The sequence below is a fragment of the Oncorhynchus mykiss genome, chromosome 8 (assembly GCF_013265735.2).
Source record: "Oncorhynchus mykiss isolate Arlee chromosome 8, USDA_OmykA_1.1, whole genome shotgun sequence".
Lineage (NCBI taxonomy): Eukaryota > Metazoa > Chordata > Actinopteri > Salmoniformes > Salmonidae > Oncorhynchus > Oncorhynchus mykiss.
In genome coordinates this window covers 26,248,042-26,259,709 of record NC_048572.1, presented here as the reverse complement: position 1 = coordinate 26,259,709, position 11,668 = coordinate 26,248,042, and positions in this window count along the sequence as shown.

Here is an 11,668-nt window from a genome sequence, read left to right as displayed (position 1 = left end):
ACTATAAGGTACCGTTCTGCCATCTGCTGGACTAAACAGCACCAAGTCCATCAACGAGAGACTTTCTATCAATGGAGAATGCCTCCAAGAAGTCTCCCTCTTAGCTGACACTAGGTGGCAGTCTTAACAGTTATTCACTGCAACCCAGCAAATGCAGGGGGGGACAGAATGCTTGAGTCCTTTTGTGTCCTCTCCAGTCAAACTGTAAGGTCTCAAATGGTAAGTAGGTTCTCTTCTGATGGTTGTCAAATCAAAGCATTTTAATATAAACAAAAGTTCAAACACAAATGAGAATAACGTCAACTAGTGTATTTCATTATGGTGACTGAGACACATATGCAAATAACTTCTCTAGTTGCATAAGAAAGTAATTTATCCCATATCGTAGTAATTGATTGATTTCAGATATGTTTTAGTCTATAAGCAGTAGAAACAACAAACTGCTCTCCACACCTGTTTCAGTAAAAAGCTGAGTGATGGACTGGAGAAATGTAACCACTAGGTGGCAGTCTTCAAACAGTTACAACGGCCCCAGCTCTCATTCACTGCACCCAGGCAAAGAAAGGATGGGACAGAATGCTCGAGTCCTTTTGTCCTCTCCGGTCAAACAGTAAGGACATCTCAAATGGTAAGTAGGTTCTCTTCTGCTGGTTGTCAAACACAGCGTTGTGATTTAAACAAAAGTTCAAACACAAATGAGAATCAGATGCACATTACTTTTTATGCAACTAGAGGAGTTATTTCTCCCATATCTGGTAGTAATTGATTGATTTCAGATATATGCTCTCAACACCCCTGTTTCAGTAAAAAGCTGAGTGATGGGGCTGGAGAAATGTAACCACTCTCAAATTCATAGACAGAGCTATGGATACAAGGTGTGACCATCCATGATATTAAAATGATTGTTTTGAGGCTACGTAATGTTTGTTTACATTTACATTATTTACAAACACTGAAGTAAAACAAGCTTACATTTTTGGGTTCTGAGGGTTTATATCATCCATCTTTCTGTAGCCTGGAGTACTGAATAGAATACAACTTTGTTGTCACGTTTGTAAAGCAATTCTGTTGTTATGGTTCTACATTTGGTGTCTACAGGCTACTGGATTTGATACAACCTGTCAACCCCTCATTCACCTCCTACAGGGATTTCTCCCTGGTAACACCAACACTACAAATCAAATCAATTTATATAGCCTTTCTTACATCAGCTGATATCGCAAAGTTCTGTACAGAAACCCAGCCTAAAACCCCAAACAGCAAGCAATGCAGGTGTAGAAGCACTACAGAAACATACTGTGGGGATAAATCAACATACAGTCTCTGGGGTTTCCCACAGTATATGATCCTTCAGGGGCATCGCTGTTGGACCACTATCCAATCTTAATATCACGCTGTATTACAGACCATTATATAACGCTGTAGTGTGTACTGTGTTATGCCCATGGGCTATTATCTGGTTCAATGACCATACAGGAAGTAAAAAAAAAAAAAAAACTCTGCTAAGGGCCCTATTAAATTCAAATAAATATTTATAAGAGACATTAGGAAATGCAAATGTTGTCTTCTTGCATGGGAAGAATTCGATTTTGACTCATCCGGGAACTTTTGATTGAAAAGGGCCCGAAGGTTATTATTTTTTCTCTTCAAATAGCCATGATTTCAATCAAATATCCTTCTGTAAACATACTCTAATCCTCTCTCTGCTTATCCTGAGGTTATTTACGTTCCATTCTGTTTCAATCACTGTTCTGATGGTTTTAGGCTGGAGAGAAAATGCAGACAGTGACCAGACTTACTAACTCATGTGGGCATTAAACAGTCAGTGAGTCTGAGCCAGCTGGTTTGGAGTCAGGCTCTATAGTTGGTGAGACCATGAGCGCACAGTCTCTGTCACATGCACTGAAGGGTGAGTCACAGTCAGGCTTGAAGTGGTCATAACTACTATATTTTAATGTCACATGCACAAGTACAGTGAAATGCCTTAGTTGCAAGCTCCAAACCCAATAATGCAGTAATCAATATAGCACTAAAAATAGCATAAGGTAGAAAAAACACAGGAGAAATAAAAATAAAAATAAATAAAAACATGAGTAAGTAAGAAGCTATATACAGTCAGTTACAATACCATATTTACAATGTGCAGGGATACTGGAGTGATAGAAGTACAGTGCCATCAGAAAGTATTCATACCAATTAACATTCCACATTTTTCTGTGTTACAGACTGAAGGAGAAAGGAAACCGCACACTGCTCTTGAAAGCATCACCGATATTTAATAAGCTTACGTATCGGCCACACGGCCTTCATCAGAGATTGTGATTTAATTATTTTTTTTTGCACCCTTATGTAGACCTGGCCCCACCCACATCCGTTCTACACATCGAAGGGGGATGGAGGCAAAGGAAAAACAAATAAGTGCTACCAAGTATAGCAATATGCATTTCATAAATTTTACAAAAAAGTGTATAAATAAGGAGTATTTCTGTAAAACGTCTGTAAAAATCTCAACGAGGACATAGTAAGTTTTCATTAGTCACTGGGTACATCGTACGAAAAACGTCAGAATAATCTACAAGATTTCTCCTGTGTGTCATATGTCATGTTCAAATTCACAACATAACATACATAGGCATTTCATCATTAAGTCCTTTAAGAAATCATGTCTGGAGGGTGAAAATCCAAAAACATTCTCTTTTACTCAGAGTATTATTAATATCTCATCCCCTGTCTGAAATCTTAACTTTCTCTATGCCACAAAATCTAAAGGTAGAAATGTCATGCTTTAAGTCATTAAAATGTACTGCGACTGGATCATCCCTGTGGCAGAAATATTCACACTATATCATAGTTGCACTGTGCGCATCCTCTGCATTTATAGCTACCATTTGGTAGAGGGCGTAAAAGAGCCTGGCTGATTTTCTTGTGGCAGGCAGTTGGCATGAACCAATTTATCGCGTAAATTGCGACCTCTCCCATACACAATAAGTGGTGGATTTTTAAATTCAGCCGGCAAAACTGGATCCGATGATAAAATATGCCAGTGTTTCTTGACCACACCTCCCACTGTTCGCGAATTCAAAGTATATGTGGTTGTGAACATTACGGAGTGTTCCTTAGCTTCAGCGGGTCTTTTTTGTAACAGTTCATCTCGTGTTTTTCCCAATGCCAAATTAAGAGCTTCATCCACACATAGTGGCGAATAGTCTCTTCTTAGAAACCTAATGCGCATCTCCACTGCTTTTTCTAGATAATCCTCTGTGGAGTGGCATATACGGCGCGGTCTGAAAAATTGGTTTCTTGGAAGTCCTCTTTTTAATGGCTCAGGATGGAAGCTGTCCCTCTGTAATATAGTATTTCTGCCCGTTTTTTTTCAATACAGAGTTGTAAACAGTGTTCCATTTGATTTCTCAATCCACATATCGAGGTAATGAACACGTTGAGTGTCACACGTTCAATCGTGAATTTGAGATTGGGGTCAATGTCATTGAGTCGTGCCATACAATCCGACAGCTCTTTTTCAGTTCCTTCCCATATGCAAAACATGTCAATATATCGATACCACTTCAGGACTTTATTCTATAAATACCCACATAAAAGGTTAGCATAACTAGGAGCGAATGAGGAGCTACTCGATGTTCCATTTGTTTGGAGGTAATATTCATCATCAAACCTAAAATAGTTGTACGTCAAAACATATTCAGCCAGCTCTAGAATGAAGTTTGTTGGTGGATATTCATTAGTATCTCTGTCTCCCAAATAGTGTGCTAGTGCTGCCAGCTTCCCCCCCCCCCCCCCCCATTATTCTACAATGTAGAAAATAGTACAAATAAAGAAAAACCCTTGAATGAGTATGTGTGTCCAAACTTTTGACTGGTATTGTAGCTTTGCCTTGCAAAAGTATTTATCCCCCTTGGCGTTTTTCATATTTTGATGCATTATATCCTGTAATTTAAATATATTTTTATTTGGATTTCATGTAATTGACATACACAAAATTGTCCAAATTGGTGAGGTGAAAGGAATAAAATTACTTGTTTAAAAAAAGTCCAAAAAATTAAAAACGGAATATTGGTGCGTGCATTTGTATTCACCCCCTTTGCTATAGCCACTAAATAAGATCTGGTGCAACCAATTACATTCACAAGTCATTTAATTAGTTAAATAAAGTCCACCTGTATGCAATCTAAGTGTCACATGATCTGTCACATGATCTCAGTATATATACACTTATATATACACCTGTTCTGAAAGGCCCCAGAGTCTGCAACACCACTAAGCAAGGGGCACCACCAAGCAAGTGGCACCATGAAGACCAAGGAGCTCGCCAAACAGGTCAGGGACAAAGTTGTGGAGAAGTACAGATAAGGGTTGGGTTCTAAAAAAAATCTGAAACTTTGAACATCCCATGGAGCACCATTATTAAAAAATGGAAAGAATATGGCACTACAACAAACCTGCCAAGAGCGGGCCGCCCAACCAAAACTCATGGACCAGGCAAGGAGGGCATTAATAAGAGAGGTAACAAAGAGACCAAAAATAACCCTGAAGGAGCTGCAAAGCTCCACAGCGGAGATTGGAGGATCTGTCCATAGGACCACTTTAAGCAGTACACTCCACAGAGCTGGGCTTTACGGAAGAGTGGCCAGAAAAAAAGCCATTGTTTAAAGAAATAAATAAGCAAACACGTTCGGTGTTTGCCAAAAGGCATGTGAGAGACTCCCCAAACTCTGTTCAGATGGTGAAAAAGCTCAATTTTTGTCTCATCGAGGAAAACACTGTCTGATGCAAACCCATCACCCCGAGAACTTCGGCATCTTCAAAGTGGTAAATTCATAAAAAATCCTACAATGTGATTTTCTGGATTTTTTTTTCTCATTTTGTCTGTCATCGTTGAAGTGTACCTATGATGAAAATTATAGACCTCTCATCTTTTTAAGTGGGAGAACTTGCACAATTGGTGGCTGACTAAATACTTTTTTGCCCCACTGTATATGCATTACAGCTGGATAAGTCAACAGATGTGGTGGGCCTGGCACAGCTCCTGGTATATGTCCGTTACGTTTATGGGGGTCCATTAAGGAAGACATCCTCTTCTGCAAACCAGGACAACAGGAGAGGATATTTTTAAAGTACTTGACAGCTTTGTGACATCAAATGGACTTTGGTGGTCAAGATGTGTTCGTATCTGTACTGATGGTGCAAAAGCAATGACAGGGAAACATAGTGGTAACGCAAGCAGTTCTCCCGACGACACTTGGGTACAGGCTCTTACTGCCAAGGGAATTTCTGACTGCTTGAAGTACGTTTTGGACACTACTGTGAAAATGGTTAACTTTGTTAAAGCAAGGCCCCTGAACTATTGTGTATTTTCTACACATCTAATGATATGGGCAGAGACCATGTCACACTTCTACAACATACAGAAGTACGCTGGTTATCAATGGGCAAAGTATTGACACGTTTTTTTAAAAATTGAGAGACGAGCTTAAAGTTCTTTACTGACCATAATTTTCACTTGTCTGACCGCTTGCATGATGACGAGTTTCTCACACGACCGGCCTATCTGGGTGATGTTTTTTCTCAGCTGAATTATCTGAATCTAGGATTACAGGGAGCTCTTTTCTGTCTGCATTAACAAGGACACTACACGGGTCTTTCCATCATTGTATGATTTTTGTGTGTAAATGAACTCAAGCTTATGGACAATGTCAAATGTGATATAGCGAAGCACCTGAGTGAGTTGGGTGCGCAATTATGCAGGTACTGTCCCAAAACTGATTACACAAACAACTGGATTCGTTATCCCTTTCATGGCCTGTCTACAGTCCACTTACCGGTATCTGAACAAGAGAGACTCATCGAAGTTGCAGCAAGCGGTTCTGTGAAAATTCAATTTAAATCAGAAGCCACTGCCAGATTTCTGGATTGCGCTGTGCTCAGAGTATCCTGCCTTGGCAAATCGCACTGTTAAGACACTGATGCCCTTTGCAACCACGTACCTATGTGAGAGTGGATTCTGAGGTTATTCACATTTTTTTATGAACAAACAAGGTTTTATATGTAAGATTGTTAAATAAAGAGCAAAATTATTAATTATTATTATATTATTATTTGTGCCCTGGTCCTATGAGAGCACTTTGTCACTTCCCACGAGCTGGGTTGTGACAAACTCATTCTTATGTTTAATAAATGTATTGTATAGTGTGTGTGTGTGGCAAGTTTACAATGATGCCAAAAAACAACATTTGAGAGTGCGCTGACCCTGGTGCTAGAGGGGGTACTCAGCTGGAAGTTGAATGTTTGGGGTAGGGGTACAGGACTATAAAAAGTTTGAGAACCACTGTTCTAAATCAAAGAGGAATACGTGAAGCAAGAATATGTTAGCTACATGAAGTAGCTAAGATTGAACATTCAATGTAGTCAAATACTACAGGGTCCCCAAGGAAACACTTATAAACACTTTGGTTCCTACCCTGTCACAATAACTCCTCCCTGGCGTTTTCATTCGTAGTCATTTCGAACAACACTGTATTCACCATTATATTCTAACTATAGAATTAGAATAATCATTCTATTTCCATGACTCCAACAGTTCACCAAAGTGTTTTTCTTTAAATCACAAGTCAAATAGAATTGAACAATATAAAACAATCAGAATGGAGAAATACCCATTGAAATCATGTAGACTGGATGTGTTGCCACCCTAGGGTCATGCACTACTCATAAAGAACATGTTGAACTTTTATTACTCAAAAACATAAAATACTGTCAAATACCGTCAATTTATTTTTCTTCTTTTTTCCCCTCTTAAATAAATAAATAAATAAATACTGTGATATATTTTGGCCATATCGCCCAGCCCTTGCCGATGACAAGCATACCCATAACATGATACTGACACCACCATGCTTGAAAATATGAAAAGTGGTACTCAGTGATGTGTTGTGTTGGATTTGCCCCAAACATAACACTTTGTATTCAGGACATAGTTAATTTCTTTGACACATAGGCCAGTGACACAAAATCTAAATGTAATCCATTTTAAATTCAGCTGTAACAACAAATCTGGAAAAAGTAAAGGGGTGTGAATACTTTCTTTAGGCACTGTAGATATGTATAGTGGAAAGGTGACAAGGCATCAGAATATATGATAAACAGGGTAGAAACAGCATCAGTTATAATTGTATGTGAGTGTGTGTGTGTCTAGAGTCAGTATACTGTTAATGTGAGTGAATGTTACAGTATGTGTGTGTTGGAGTGTCAGTGCACGTGAGTGTGTGGAAGCTGTGAGTGTGCATCGAGACCATGCAAAATAAAAATTAAATACAAGGGTTAACTCAGACTATGATATATAATGATGTCTATAGGAATTACCTAGTTACATTTCAAATACTCTTTTCAATGTCGTACTATGAGATGCGCCTGAGTGTGTCCATTAGCTCAAAGCATCCAATCAAACAGAGTCTGTTGGAGACAGACAGGTCGAGTGGCGAATCAGGTGAGCCCCTCTCCTCCACAAGGGGAGCCACTCTCCCGCCAAACTGGTAATTCTCACCTCTCATTCTTGCGTTAGAGAATACGTTCACTAAACTCTACTCAGCTTGACTAGTTGACTAGATTCCTGGTTTCCTACTGAACTGATCACACGAAACTTGAGGTTAATGCTGCGAAACATAGAACGTCAGCTTCTGTCAATAGTTGAGTACCGACAGAAAGGTTTTTGCTTTGAAAATAATTCATGGCTCCACATGGCTAGCTATCGAGGTTCGGTTTGCCCTCACCGTTAAGCTTCGTCTGACCAGGTTAGCACAAGCCTTCGACCAACACGATGCTAGCTACAGTGCGCCTTAGCAAGGGTAGCTGATAGCTTGCTAACGTGTCACTATCTTCACGGTTGTAGCTAGCTTTAGCTGTAAGGCTTCTACTAGTTAGCTTATGCCTAACTAAAGTATACATATTTTTATTCAGTATAAAAACAAATGCAACATGTAAAGTGTTGGTCCCATGTTTCATGATCTGAAATAAAAGATCCCAGAAATGTTCCATACGCACAAAAACCGTATCTCTCTGAAATGTTGTGCACAAATTTGTTTAATTTGTTTCCCTGTTAGTCATTATTTCTTCTTTGCCAAGATAATCCTGACAGGTGTGACATATCAAGAAGCTGATTAAACAGCATGATCATCACACAGGTGCACCTTGTGCTGGTGTCAATAAAAGGCCCCTCAAATGCACAGTTCTGTCAACAAAACACAATGACACAGATGTCAAGTTGAGGAAGTGTGCAATTGGCATGAGACTGCAGGAATGTCCACCAGAGCTGTTGCCAGAGAATTGAATGTTCATTTCTCTACCATAAGCCATCTCAACGTCATTTTAGAGAATTTGGCAGTACGTCCAACCAGCCTCACAACCGCAGACCACGTGTTACCACGCCAAACTAGGACCTCCACACCCAGCTTCTTCAACTACGGGATCGCCTGAGACCAGCCAACTGGACAGCTGATGAAACTGAGCAGTATTTTGATCTGTAATAAAGCCCTTTGGTGGGGAAAAATTAATTCTGATTGGCTGGCCTGGTTCCCCAGTGGGTGGGCCTACCTCCCAAGTGGGTGGGCATATTTCCTTCCAGGCCCACGCATGGCTGTGCCATGGTTGTATGTTGCGTTGAGATTTTTATTCAGTATAGTTTTCTCCACCATGGTAACTGCTGCCACATCCCTAGATGAGCCTCGCGCCCAAACCACCACGTTGTTGTGATTACGGCACCGCGGTTGCGGGGAAGGATTTTCACACTCTGTGCATCAATTGTCTGGGACGAGAACCTGCTCAGGAAGCAGTCGATAACCCAGAGTAGTGTAAGCATTGTAAATTGCTCTCTAGAGCAGGTTAGAAAAGGAGGCTAAAACTCTCCGCTATTACTACCCCCTCCCTCCCTTCTCAGCCACCGGCCGAGGCTCAACTCCCCACAGCCAAGCCCAGTTGATTCCCTACTCTCGCTCACTGACAACATAGTGTCAGGGGAAGTCGAGCTAGGGGATGACGAAGACAACAACGTGATTAATATCGTGGGTCTCGTCGGCTTTGTGACTGACATGGAGGGTGAAGGCCCCGTTCCCCCCCATCTTAAGTCCCCGAGGTCCCCCTGCCCCCAAGACTGAGGAGCAGATGATATCCCCTTGGAGTACGGGCTCCTCAACATTTGCACGCGAACCGCGGGCAGACTTGATATTGTGTGGCAAGCTCTTTTGGAGAGCCAGGACCCCGAAAGGGACCTATATGATGGGAAAGGACTGCGATCTCGCATGGCCCCTGCCAAGCAACTTCTTCTTGCGGGCCCAGACGGTCTCAAAGAGGCTAGGAGTTAATGGGATAAGCCCCCTTACCAGCAATATCCTGGCTTACTGAGTATGGACAAGCACAATATGAAAGAATCTGGGTGCTGCAACCCTCTCATGGTGGAGCCGTCACTGGCGGACCACCCCACATGCAGTGCTGCTAGCACTTCTGGCACTTCTCTCCCTGGAAAGACAAAGCGCTTTTCTGCCTCCATTTTTCATAAGACGTACAAAGCCTTGGCTTTATCAATCAGAGCACCAAACGTGTTGGATTACCAGGCATAGCTACTGGAGGATGTGGGGAAGCAACGGAATCAACTGGACCCTGAATCAGGAAGGTTGGGATGAGATCTGTATGATTACGGATCTAAATCTCCAGGCCTCCCATAATGCCATCCGTCTGTGGACGCACCATGAGCCTGGTGGTGGTGGATGAAAGGGCACTTTGGCTAAGCTTGTCCAGCTTAACAGACAAAGAGAAAATGGAGCTCCTGGATTTCCCTGTGACACCCAGAGTTGTTCAGCCCTGCTGTCACCACCATGAGGCAGAAGTGTGATGTGTAAGGAAGAAGTCGAAGCCCGTTGGTCACTGCAACTCGCCCTAGCCTCACAGCAGGGAGGGGGAAACAAGCTGACTCTGGGGGCCCAAGACCCCCGGCGACTCAGCAGACTACACTCTTAGAAAAAAAGGTTCTGCGGCTGTCCCCATAGGAGAACCCTTTTTGTTCCAGGTAGAACCCTTTTTGGAACCCTCTGTGGAAAGAATTCTACATGGAACCCAAAAGGGGTCTACCAGGAACCAAAAGGGTTCTACCTGAAACCAAAAGGGCTTCTTCAAAGGGTTCTCCTATGGGGACAGCCAAAGAACAATTTTTGGTTCTAGATAGCACCTGCTAAGAAGCAAACCTGTAGTTAAACAGTCCTTTGCTGTGGCTGAAGTCATCCCTCCCCCTCTCGGCCTGACAACAATGGGGAGGCACATCTGCATTGGGGGGGGGGATAATATTTCCTGTGTAGCAGTGCCTTTTCAGGTCTTCGCTCACATGGCAAAATGGGGGATGTGCACTCTTAACCCCAAGTGCCATCCACTCTCCAGCTATCCCCTTGGCACCTTCTCAGGTTTTGAGCCAGGACGAAACTCAACATGTCCGCTCTCCCTCTGGTCTTGTGACTTATGGATCTGGATGACTGATTGCCATTTGTCATAACCAGGGCTCCCACTCTAGGTGTGTAAGGCAGGGAAGAAAGCTAACACAATTCCTGTTTTTATATAATAAACTGGAAAATAGGCTTCTCGGGTTCACTTCAGATATCTTCTCTGGATATTTTTGGGGAAATCTTATGACAACTTAGCTCTGTCAATTGAAAAATATAAAACAGTCAATACAGAATTCCATTATTCATACTTTGCTGGGAAGCCACAAACAGCCATCTCAGGTCTACCACACTCTGGCATTTTTTCTGTTCCTTGTAAGCTGCTGAGGACATTTTTGCTCGTCAGCCCTTTCCTCCAGGGTAGGACTAAGACAGACCAGACACATGGGATTAGGACATCTGGGTTACCAGCCTGTTTCCTTCTTCCTTTCAGCTACACCTATTGGTGCCTTATTTCATTCCTTTGGCCACTCTCATGCAAAATCCCTGCTCAGTGACACGGTATAGCCATACCCATTGCAATATGCTAGGGACGCAGTCCAAGGGGATCAGGCATGTTTTGAAATAAATATTATGCCCATATGCATTATGAGGATATCTCAGCAACGGGACACACTCTCTGCCCTGTGCCACCCGGTGACGTTATCACGCCCTGGGGTGTGCATGACACGCACGTACTAGCACTTCAAACCTGTTCCTGAGAGCTCGCCCTCCGCATCTATCCAGACTGACTCAAAAGACACCGTTAGAAAGCAACAACCCTGAGGATTTTGGAGAACCCTGTCTCTTTACGGTGGTTACACACCACTATGGGTGGAAGCACCAACACACCCTCTCAAGAGTAATGCCATAAGCTTTCCCCTCTCCTAGACCTGACACCCTCCACTCTAACTAAGCGAGGTAACAGTCTTATCCCTCCTCTTTGAGCCCCTCTATGACCAAGGTTTTTACTGACTGGATGTGAGTGCACATTTTTTGGGGCATACTCTCATGTTCGCAACCTCAGAGGTGATGCTGTTGATGCATAGTCCTCTCACTGTCAACTGCGTTTAGTTCCAGCAAACTTCACGTGTAAATATTTGTATGAACATAACAAGATTCAACAACTGAGACATAAACTGAACAAGTTCCACAGACATGTGACTAACAGAAATGGAATAATGTTTCCCTGA